Source organism: Triticum urartu, chromosome 1A (genome assembly GCF_056163025.1).
Source record: "Triticum urartu cultivar PI428250 chromosome 1A, HENAU_Tu73, whole genome shotgun sequence".
In the NCBI taxonomy this organism is placed as follows: Eukaryota; Viridiplantae; Streptophyta; class Magnoliopsida; order Poales; family Poaceae; genus Triticum; species Triticum urartu.
Window position 1 is genome coordinate 54,672,457 of NC_141873.1, and position 11,729 is coordinate 54,684,185.

The window sequence follows — 11,729 nt, forward strand, 5'->3', positions numbered from 1 at the left end:
GGCCGGTCATACTTCCCACACCCAGGATCCAGATCCTACCATAAAGACGGGGGCTGATATGGGGGTAACGTCGGACTGTCCTCCAGCCGAGGATTCGGGTGATGTATCCGTCACTAACTCGAAAGTGGAGAGTGCCATGAATCATCGGCGCCGAAGGGCCGTTTTACAAGACCCGGCTTTTCAGAAGAGGCATTTAACGCCTTCAGCTTGGCTGATGCATACATCCGAGCTGCTCGAGATGGGCTTAACAGAGCCACAAAGCATCATTTAAAAGATGTGCGGGTAAGTTTACTTTGTCTGAATATGATAACCATATGCCAGTAGCCCCCAAGACTTCAAACAGTTGGTACAACTGATTTAAGTATCATTGTATAACCAGGTTCTTATGGAGAAGAACGACCTGCTAGCCCAAGAGCTAGAAAAGTGTCAGACGCAGCTAACTGCTGCCCGTGCTGAACTGGAGAAATCCAAGAAGGCATATCCTGGTAATGTTCCCCTCCATCGAGAAAACATAATGTTATACCAATAATGCTAACATGGTTGCTCACCTCTTATTAGGATCACTAGATCAACTGTAAGAACAACTGAAAGCTGCCCAAGGCGGAGAACGAGAAGCCATGAAACTGCTAGCCACAGGCGAGCATGTGCTCACAAAAGTCGTGATGGAGAAAAACAAGCTCCAGGATTCGAATACCCGATTGGGCGACGAACTGAAAGATGTACAGGCCCAGCTAGCTGACTCCGTAAAGAAGAATAAAAGGTTGCGAGATGGCATATTCGGTATCTGGTTGAACTTACCTTCGAATAACTCGGAGGTGGAGGAGACTGACAGAGTTATGTCTGTAGGTATGCTGACCGGTCGTCCCGAAGAGGAGACGTCTGGATTCTCGGGCGGCCTACTACAACAGCTGTCGCTAGTGCACGAGTAGGCTCCGCAGGCCATGCGAAGTGTTGCCAAGGCCTTATGGCCATCCGCCTCCCCTCCAGGAAAGATGGAGGAGCTTATACAACTTTTCAAGGGAGCGCGGCGGCGCTTTCGATTGTGGAAGATATCGGCTTGCCGGGAAAGGTGCACGAGAAGCCTGGGCCATGGTGAAAACACGGTATACCAAGCTTAATCCGAATCATATGGCTCTGGTCGGACCTCTATGGTCAGATGGAAAAGAAGTTCCAGTTAATTTGGTATATGACCAAGTATGCGTGGACTCAAAAATTTCCTCCTCTAGCTAGACGATATAGAGGAGGAAATTTTTTGTAGGGTGGTGGGGGGAATACTTGGCGGATCAAGCTCGGCCTCTAGCTGGACTCAAAAACCATATCTAGTCCCCAGACCGCAAAAGGCCAAGTGATGGGGATTGTTTGTAGGGTGGTGGGGGGCATATGGCTTTGGTTGGCAAAGAGTTGGCATCCGACGCATTGTTGGACAAGGTCTTGTGCATCTGCTCGGGCCGTCGGCCAATAAAGCCATGTACGGAAGGCCTTGCTAATAAGGGCCCGAGCTGCGGTGTGGTGCCCGCCGAGACCGACGTGAATCTCAGCCAAGAGCTGCCGCCCCTCGTCCTTAGAGATACATCTTTGAAGGACTCTGGTAGCACTTTTCTTATAGAGCTCTCTGTCGTGGACCTTGTAGGCCTTCGAACACCGGACAATGCGGCGGGCCTCATTCTGATCCTCGGGAAGTTCCTTCCAATTAAGGTAGGCCAAGCAGGGTTCGGTCCATGGGGCAACGACTGCCATAATGAGATGGGCCGATGGAGTTATTTTGGTGGCTGAGCCTCCGTTGATATCGGTGTGTTAGAAATCTGGGGTTGTGTTCGGATCCGGACTAGTGTTGCCGCTCTCCCCCAGCCACACCACGGATGGCTTAAAAAGCCTTTCCAGAAAGATATTGGGTGGGACGGGGTCACGCTTGGCGCCGATACGAGCAAGAACGTCCGCCGCATGATTACTTTCTCGGGCCACGTGATGGAACTCGAGCCCCTCGAATCGAGCCGACATTTTTAGGACGGCATTACAACAAGCTACGTCTTCGGATCTTTGGCATCGAAGTCTCCATTTATTTGAGATATTGCAAGGTTTGAGTCCCCGCGCACTTCTAGGCGATGTATGCCCATGGAGACAGCCATCCGGAGACCATGCCATAAGGCCTCTTATTCGGCTGCGTTGTTGGAGTCTGTGTATAGTATTGGAGTACGTACTGAATGACGTCTCCGGTGGCACTACTAGGGAAAAGGCTAGCAGCAGCGCAGGTTCTAGGTATATCAGTAGTGCGGGGACCGGCGCTACTAATAAGGCGCTACAGCTAACCCGTAGTAGTAGTGCGTGCACACCCGCGCTACTGCTATACAAGTGTAGCAGCAGCGCGCTTCGTGGAAGCTCGCTACTGCTAATAGCTCTAGCGCGCTTTGCTTGGACACGCTACTGCTACAGTGGTGCTGCTGCTAACTTTTCTCCACTCGCTACTTCTAATTTTAGTAGTTTTTTTTCTGCATATTTGTTTTGTATTTGAATAGGCTTTATACAATAATCTTTAGCATATGATACACATACAAATGTAATCATAGCATATACATACAAATAGTCTCATCAAATCATGTCATCATCATAATCATCATCCAACACAAAGTGGCCTCTCACCATCATCTCGAAAATAGCGATACAAATCTTGATTACTTGTAACTACATTGTCATCCATCTAAACAATGATATACGCGAGAAGAGCTATCACTTTGCGTGAACCTAAACTAACTACTGGCTGTTGCTCGAAAACCGGTACACCTGGGCCTGACATTCCGGCCACTCGTCGTATACTCCTGGCGTAGCACTTCTTCGCCATTGATGATCTATACACCTGCATTGTCACATGTGTCGATGATATGCAACATATATAGTTGAGCAACAAAAAGAGACAGACTTGGCAAAAATAGAAGCAACATATCATAAGCATAAATAACAAAGTTCATTGTACCCAAAGCAACATTTAGTTTCTCATCGTTGATGGTGGCGGTTGTCCGTACGATGCAGCCAATTTGATTGCCGTAGCACGCACGCGCTTCCTCGGGCGCGTTTGGCTCAAAATTGCCGTCGTCCACCTCCGTTACCACCAGTCTAGTAGTCCTGAGCTTGTTAGGAAGTCGTCGCCTCTTTGCTTTTGGTTCTATACCGGCTCCGCTCCCCAAGGTAGCGCTGGTCTCAGTATCAGCGCCGGTCTCGATGCCGGTCTGAGTCTCAGTGCCGGTCTCAGTCTCAGCGCCGGTATGTGTGTCGGTCTCAGTCCCCGATGCGACCAGTGGGCCTAGCAACAACATCGGTTGATCGTCGACAAGGCTCAAAAATTCATCTACTGCTAGGTAGACGTCGTTGCAATCACCAGAACCCTGTCCTTCATCGTTGCTAGCCATGTTTCCTACGATTAAATCTAGTAAATTAATTCTAGACCTAATAAAATGAATAATGACATACGAAAGGCCTATGTTTTGCAGGAACGTTGACTCCTTCCTGGTGCGGCAAATCCCGGGCACTCGATATGTCCTAGTTTGTAGCACAAGTCATGCCGAAATTCATGGAAAATTTCGGCATGACCTTTGCTAAAAAGTGGACAAATCGAGAACCTGAAATTTGCCGGAACGGAAATGAATCAACATTCCAGCAAAAAATAGGCCACTCAGCTTCATTCCCTAGAAACAACGAAAGGCCACTTGGGCACAATCGAAACATGGGCAAACACAATTGAGGAATTTGCATATATCCTGACCACTTCAAATTTGCATGTCCTAGCGTTTGACACTTCAAGAAAGTCTACACAAATCTCATGCTCTCTCAAACTCAATTCAAAAACCAAATATAGATTATATTTAGTTAACTACTGAACTAAACTTTACTCTAAACTAAACCATAGCGCCCTAATTAATATCTAGTTAAACAAACTCAATTCAAAAACTAAACCCTACTGAACTAATTAACATCTACATTATCTACTACTTAACATCGTCTATTATTACCCTAACTAAAAAACATCAACATTATCTACTACTTAACATTAACATCTATTAACTAAAAAGGATGGGTGGGGGCTTACAGAGAGGGGAGAGACGGTGGCGGGGAGGTGCTCGGCGACGGAGGTAGGGGCGGCAAGGGCGGGCTCAGGATCAGGACACGGCGGTCCTGGTGGGCTCGGGAGTGGTGAGGTCGAGGGCGATGGCGGTGAGGTCGAGGGAGGCGACGGTGAGGTCGAGGGAGGCGACGGTGAGGTCGGGAGCGGCGGTGAGGCTAGGCAGCCTTGGGCGGCAGCCGTGAGGATGAGCACGGCGTCAACGCCGGCAGGAGATGGCGGCGAAGTGGGGGCGATGGTGAAGTGGGGGAGACGGCGGCGAAGTGGGGCGAGGGATCGATTTGGGGGAGAAGTGGTGGCCGGGGGGAAACTGTTTTTGGTTAAGTCAAAAGTAACGGTAGCGCGATACAGAAAATGCGCTATAGCCAGGTTAGCTATAGCGCGTTTCAGAGAGCGCGCTACTGCTACGTCTTCATCATTTTTCCCTTTTCATTTATTTTTCTTTACATTTTATATTTCTCCTTTCTCCTTTTTCTATTTCTTCCATTTTCATTAACTTCTCTATTTGTTTTTCATTTTATATTTTTTTCGTTAGCAGTAGCGATTTACGCATAAACGCGTTGTTATAAGTTTATTAGCGGTAGCATGCTTTTTGGAAGATCGCTACTACTATGTGTAGCCCATCGGCTAAGTGATTGGAATTTTAGTAGTAGCGAGTTTTCGGTGAGACGCGCTACTGATATATGTCCATCTGCATCGCGCTTATTTTGCACGCGCTACTGCTGTCTAGCAGCAGCGTGCTCTTTTAACAAGCGTTACTGCTAAAGTTCTGTGTATAACGTTTTCCCTAGTAGTGTGGGGGACGTCAAAACAACACCCGCTCCTAGCCCTGCCAGCATTTTGGAGCCATCCAAATTCATAACCCAATTGGAATATGTGCTGTAATCTTTAGGGAGTTCGGCCTCTATACATTCGGCGACGAAGTCAGCCAGTACATGGGATTTAATAGCTCAATGTGGTTTGTATGTAATATCAAATGGAAGGAGCTCAATGGCCTATTTGGCAATCTGGCCCGTGGCATCGCGGTTGTTTATTATGTCACTGAGTGGTACTTCGAAAGCCACCATGATCGAACACTCCTGGAAGTAGTGTCATAGCTTTCGGGATGCCATGAAGACCACGTATGCTATCTTTTGATAATGGGGGTACTAGGATTTGCATGGTGTAAGGACAGAGGATACATAGTATACTGGCTTCTGAAGTGGGAATTTGTGTCCGTCATGTTCTCGTTCAACGACGAGCATGGCGCTCACCACTTGATGTGTTGCCGATATGTATAGCAACATGGGTTCGCCGACGTTTGGCGCAGCCAGGATTGGGTTGCTCGCTAGAAGGGTTTTTATTTCTTCCAGTCCGGCTGTTGCCGTGCCCGTCCACTCAAAGTGATCGGTTCGCCGTAGAAGGCGATAGAGTGGCAGTGCCTTTTCTCCCAATCTGGAGATAAAGCGGCTTAGAGCTGCCATGCAACCCGCATGGTTTTGGACTTGTTTAAGGTCTGTTGGCGTAGCCAATTGTGACAGAGGTCGGATTTTGGCTAGATTTGCTTCAATTCCTCTATTGGAAATGATGAAGCCTAGCAGCTTTCCTGCGGGGACACCAAAAGCACACTTTTCCGGATTGAGCTTAATGTCATATGCGCGGAGGTTGTCGAATGTGAGAAGTAGGTAGTCTATTAGTGTTTCTATGTGTCTTGTCTTGATTACGATGTCGTCCACATAGGCTTCAACTCTATTTCCAATCTGTTTCTCCAGGCATGTTTGGATCATGCGTTGGTAGGTGGCGCCGACATTCTTGAGCCCAAAAGGCATGGTGTTGAAGCAGAATGGCCCATATAGGGTGATGAATGTTGTTGCAGCTTGGTCGGACTCCTTCATTTTGATTTGATGGTATCTGTCAGTGTCAAAACCGGGGGATCTCGGGTAGGGGGTCCCGAACTGTGCGTCTAGGCCGGATGGTAACAGGAGGCAGGGGACACAATGTTTTACCCAGGTTCGAGCCCTCTTAATGGAGGTAAAACCCTACGTCCTGCTTGATTAATATTGATGATATGGGTAGTACAAGAGTAGATCTACCGCGAGATCAGAGAGGCTAAACCCTAGAAGCTAGCCTATGGTATGATTGTCTGTTGTATATGATCTATCGACTAGCCTGGCCTCGGTTTATATAATGCACTAGAGGCCTAGGATAACAAGAGTCCTAGCCGAATACGCCGGTGGGGAGAAGTCCTTGTCTTGATCACCAAGTCTTGTGGAATCTTCCTTGTATGCGGCAGCTGTCCGAACTGGCCCATGAGTATACGGCCATGGGGGTCCTCGGCCCAATCTAACAGATTGGGAGATGACGTGGTGAGTACCCCCTAGTCCAGGACACCGTCAGTAGCCCCCTAAACCGGTCTTCAAGTTAGGGACGCTCTTTTATTCTTCCGAACTGTTCTTCATCTTCGGTTGTCGGTCTTGAAAACTGGTTCAACAAATCTTCTCATCTTCGATCTTGAGGATCGCCGAAATGCATTCGACGAGTTTACACGTCGGGTATCCGAGGAGCCCCTGTAAGTTTCCGGCCTTTATCAATGCCTTGTTATTTTTATGCCACACCTCGGGTTTGAAATTGTTCCCGGGCGGCAGCGTCCTCTTGCGTCCGAGCTCCAACGCCGGACTGCATTCGAGGTATCTTTTGCAGCCGAGCACCAATGCCAGGCCGCTTCCGAGCTCTAACGCCAGAATGTATCCGAGCTCCAACGCCGGACTATGTATCCGAGCTCCAAAGCCGGACTGTATCCGAGCTCCAACGCCGGACTGTATCCGAGGTGTCGTTAATCACATTGGTTCAAAGAAGTTTGAAGGAGTTTAGCTGAGCTTAATACCAGAAATTCCTTCTATGGAGCCAGCCACTAGCGCCCGAGCTTTATGCCGGACTGCTTCCGAGGTGGTGCACCACCCCGAATATGGGCCGATTTTTGTCAATATTTTTGATTGGTGCAATTTATTCTCTGCCGAGATATATAGTCAATAGCCCTCAAGGTGGGTATCAATCTAAAACAGGAGATGCACCTGAAGGATGACGTAAGACTGCTGATCCCAGTAGACGCTGAGATTCAAGTTGATTTGCAAAATCGGCCTGAGGATCAAGTCCTAGCTCGGCAGAATACTTCGGGACACTAAAAGCGGCGTGCTCAGTCCTCGAGACTCAGGTTGGGTGCGGCCGACCAACCTGAGGATCAAAATCTCCTCGGAAACTATATTGCATATAAAAGTTTCTGCATTGGACAGGCAATGCAGTAGCCCCTGAGATACTAGTTGGGTGGCAACACCAGATCAGGGGATCGATGTGCCCCGTTAATATTTGTAAATAATAAGCCCGAAGCCCAGTAGCCCCCGAGCCTTAATGCGGGCACGGGTGGCCGAATTAAAGATTGATGTCCATAGTAAAATTACAAATTATGTGTAATGACTCTATGTATCCAAGTACTTTACGTCATTTAATGCTCAGATCCGCATTGTACAAAACTTTGTTGACCGACCATCAACTTCCACCTCCTCGGCCAGTAGCCGAGGAGTGTTTGTCTTGCTTTATAAAGCCTTTATGAGGGCAAAGATTTACGATAAACAAGGCAATATGGCCATACGGTTTTATAAACAAAGGTACGCAGAGAGATATGTTATATTACTGTTTAACAGAAGAAATGTCTTCCAAAGAAAATAGTCCCGCTATCGGTTCCTTTCTTTGGGTTGTCATGCTAAGCATGATCATGAAACCTCAGCTCCAATGTAAGAGCAAAATATCGAGGATTTAGTTTGGGAGGCCAGTTAATAGCCCCGGCAGTGTTCGGCGACAGCCGAGGTCAAACCGTAAACACTTCAGCCATTGTTATGAATGTCCCGTCATTTAACATCGTCATCGGATCGCTGACTAGTTTACGCTTATTGTGACAGTCAGTTTTCGGCTTTCTCCACTGAGGTGCTTAACCATGTGAGCTGGAAGCACAATCGCAGTGGCTCTCCCTTTGCGCACCTAGCCGAACAAAGCGGAACGTAGGAGGCAAGCGCAGGAGCCAGACAACCCAACTATTAACCGAAGACACAATTCGAAACCGATGCATATATAGCAATATCCGAGAATGTTTTTGCCGAATCTCTAAAGGTGTCCGGCGTTGCACTGCAAGACTTGTGCTGAAAACACACAAATAGTTTAAAAGTGCCATAAGTTTGGAAAACCAAAAAACGTCAGTAAAAACTTGACGTCCGAACAAGATCAAGTGTTCGGTGCCAATCCGAAAATTGGCCTTAGCAAAAGAAGTGCTTCTGTCGTGCTTTAACATGATACATCCTATCTCAAGACTTCAAGCGGGTCAGCCTACGGCTTCAACCTCCTATCCCGAGGGCGGAGTACTTCTCATTAGGCCAGTTTAGCAAACTAAACTCTAGCGGCTTTGAGAGAGAAATTAGGCTCCCCGGCTAGTGACCACACGCTCGTGTCGAAAAACAGAGTTATAGATAATAATAATAATAATAAAACTTTGCAACGACTAAGAAGAAGAACGGCTCATATAAATTTAAGAGCCCCCAAGTGACTTGGGTAAAAGAATGATTGCATGTACCGAAGTACTTATATCATATCTATGTTCAACCAAACTTTAAACGTGTCTTAACCAACCGTCGGCTTCTCCCTCTTCGGTTAAGGACCAAAAAGTGTTATGTACTCCATCTGTCGAGAATATCGACGGTGTTTCCAATAACCAGGCAATCAGGCCATAAGGCTGTAACAGACAAAGCGCGCTCAGGGAACTTATGCTATATTACTACGAAGTGTAAGAAGCATCTTCGAAGAAAATAGTACCCCCACCGATACGTTTCTTCGGTGCTCATTGTTATTATGAGACTTGTGCAATAGATTTTTTGTACTCATGAGTTCCGTTGTGTGTCGACCTTCATTGAAAACTATAAGAGAGCTAGCTTTCGGCTTCACCCAGTCTGAGGTCCGGCTCGGATGACCCGATCGTGACAATCGCAGAGGTGCTCCCTTTACTCCCTAGTCGAACAATCGGGAATGTAGGGGTAAACACAGGAGCGAGGCAACCCAGCTTGCAAATCGCTTAAGTCAATATGGTGCATATTGTGGCGTAATACACGAACAAGGAACAAAGCCGTACAAGTATAATCATATGCAAGAGAAAAAGCTTCATGAAGGAAGCCCCCAAATGAATTGGGTATTTGAATTTATGCGTCACAAACAAAGTTTTGACAAGGAAATTTTTTACAAGCAACTTTTTTCCAAAAAAGTATAATTCTTGGTCGAACCGAACACAAGTTAGAAATTAAAGCTTTGAGCATGAAAGCGACTTAGCTGGTTAATGTGTTCGGTATTGATGACGCGGTCTGAGCTTGATGTGGGACAAGGTTCCATCCCCCAAGCCGGTCCCGAGGTGGCGGAGCGGCCAGCTCGACACACCGAAGTGGTGACATAGCACGGTCAATGCAGACCGGCAGAGTGACGCCGAAGTCCCCGGATCATTTTCCTGTGCACAAAAAATAGTGCAAACCGGAGATAATAGTAATAATGATAATTAAAAAATCATTGCATAATAAATAATTTATGCAAAGTGAGTAATAAAATAAATATGGCCTGGCACCGAAGTCAATGTCGATGCAGGGCGTCGGCGTGATGCGGTAAAGGCGTGGCAAAGCCTGAATTCAGAGGTCGGTCCGAGCTCCGGATGCAGCGTTCGCCGGACTATGTACGGAAACTGACCGAATCACCATGCGACTATCGTTAATGCGGCCACCATTCGATAGACCTGTGTACATATGATGGACAAACCAGAGTAATAATGCCTTGGGAAAAATGAACCCAAACAAGCAAAAAATAATGGATTAATAGCACCTGGTTTATTTGTCGTAGCAATCCGAAGGAAGGTGATTCCCGAAATTGGGACTCGATCCGCACACCCATTGCCTGATGGGAGATAAAACGACGGCATGGCAATGCTGGCAAAGGTTGGCTCGCCGAGGCAAAGCCCTCGGTCCAGCTAACATGACGGAGTTGGTCGGCTAATGACGCCGAAGTGTCCGTAGTAGGTTGATGAAGAGATGGCGAAGCCCCCGGTCCAGCCGAGATGTCGAAGCCTCGAAGTCAGCCGATGAGTCTAAGTAGGTCGGTGAGATGGACACCAGCTTGAAGAAGCAATAGTGCGGCCCTGCCGATGCAGGTCGTGACGTGGTCGATGCCGGCTTGAAGAAGCGACCGTGCGGCGATGCCGGTATGCCCTCTCCGTGTAATGCGTGGGGCGGCGATGTTGGTGATGATTTATCCTTCGCGATGCTGGACTCTTGTTCGGCTTGCCGAGACGATGATCGAAGGAGTTGAGCTTGGCTTAATAAAGCGGCGACGTGTCTAGTGCGGGTTGGCAGCCGTGGAGCAATACTGCCGGACTGGTTTGACACCAGCGTGATGGTGAAGATTACCTCGGAGGAGGCTTAAAATTTTATGGGCAAGTGTTTAAAAACAATGCACAATACGCTAGGAGCAAATTCCTTTAACAAGGTTGTCCCATATCACGTTCATAAAGAAACATGAATTCGGGTCGGATCCGTATTCGCGCAGGAAACATATCTGAAAACATATCTGAAATTCGGGTCGGGTCGGGTGCACTAATCGGAAGGTTCCTGGAGTTTGAACGGTCGGATCGAGCTGAAATTTGGAGGGATGGTAGATATGGGAATTCCACAGCCGATCAACGGCTGGATCTTCCAAAAGACGTCCGAGCTAGAAGCTGGACACCATGCCCTAAACTTGTCCAGATTCCCGTCCATATTCGAAACGGCTCCGGTATATCATAGATTTCCAGAGATTCCTCCATCGGAACTCGATGAAATTTTGCATGGTTGTTGTAGACTCAATTCCGCACGATCCCTCGAAGCAATCGTCAAAGCGGTACTCGAGGAGGTGGTGGCGGCAGATACGAGTTCGCTGTCCAGAAAAACAGCACAGTCACTGGAGGGCAATGTTGACGTTGAGCCCCCAAGCTCCATGGATGATTCCTCCATGATCTTGATAGAGATCGGAGTTGATGTTTGATGAAGGCCCTCGTCCGAACATGGTGATCCGAACACGGGGCACAGTTCTTGGTCGAACCAAGGTGACCAGTCGAGCTGGTGATGAAGACGCCGAAGTCGTAGTTGATCCACAGGCGAGCCATCGATCCTTTTGTCGATCACACAGCAGAACTCTCAATGAAAGCACCAATGTCGGTGTCAAAACCGGCGGATCTCGGGTAGGAGGTCCCGAACTATGCATCTAGGCCGGATGGTAATATGAGGCAGGGGACACAATGTTTTACCCAGGTTCAGGCCCTCTTAATGGAGGTAAAACCCTACGTCCTGCTTGATTAATATTAATGATATGTGTAGTACAAGAGTAGATCTACCGCGATATCAGAGAGGCTAAACCCTAGAAGCTAGCCTATGGTATGATTGTCTGTTGTATATTATCTATCGACTAGCCTGGCATCGGTTTATATAATGCCCTAGAGGCCTAGGATAACAAGAGTCCTAGCCGAATACGCCGGTGGGGAGAAGTCCTTGTCTTGATCGCCAAGTCATGTGGAATCTTCCTTGTATGC